Here is a 231-nt window from a genome sequence, read left to right as displayed (position 1 = left end):
CATCCAAGGATGAAGATCATTTCTTACGCTTCTCATTTTAACTCTCCTTCTCACTAAAACTCAACCCGTAAATTGAACAAAAAAAAACATTTTAAAAAATTAGTCAAATACAATAGTTTATAATATAATTAAAACGAATATTTAATAATATAATATATTAATACAAACAAGATAATAAAAAATTGAAATAATATAATATGTTAATTAAAAGAATTTTAAATTTATTATTAT

Source organism: Cynara cardunculus (genome assembly GCF_001531365.2).
Source record: "Cynara cardunculus var. scolymus isolate 2C chromosome LG 6, CcrdV1, whole genome shotgun sequence".
NCBI lineage: Eukaryota > Viridiplantae > Streptophyta > Magnoliopsida > Asterales > Asteraceae > Cynara > Cynara cardunculus.
Note: the sequence above shows the minus strand (reverse complement) of the source record.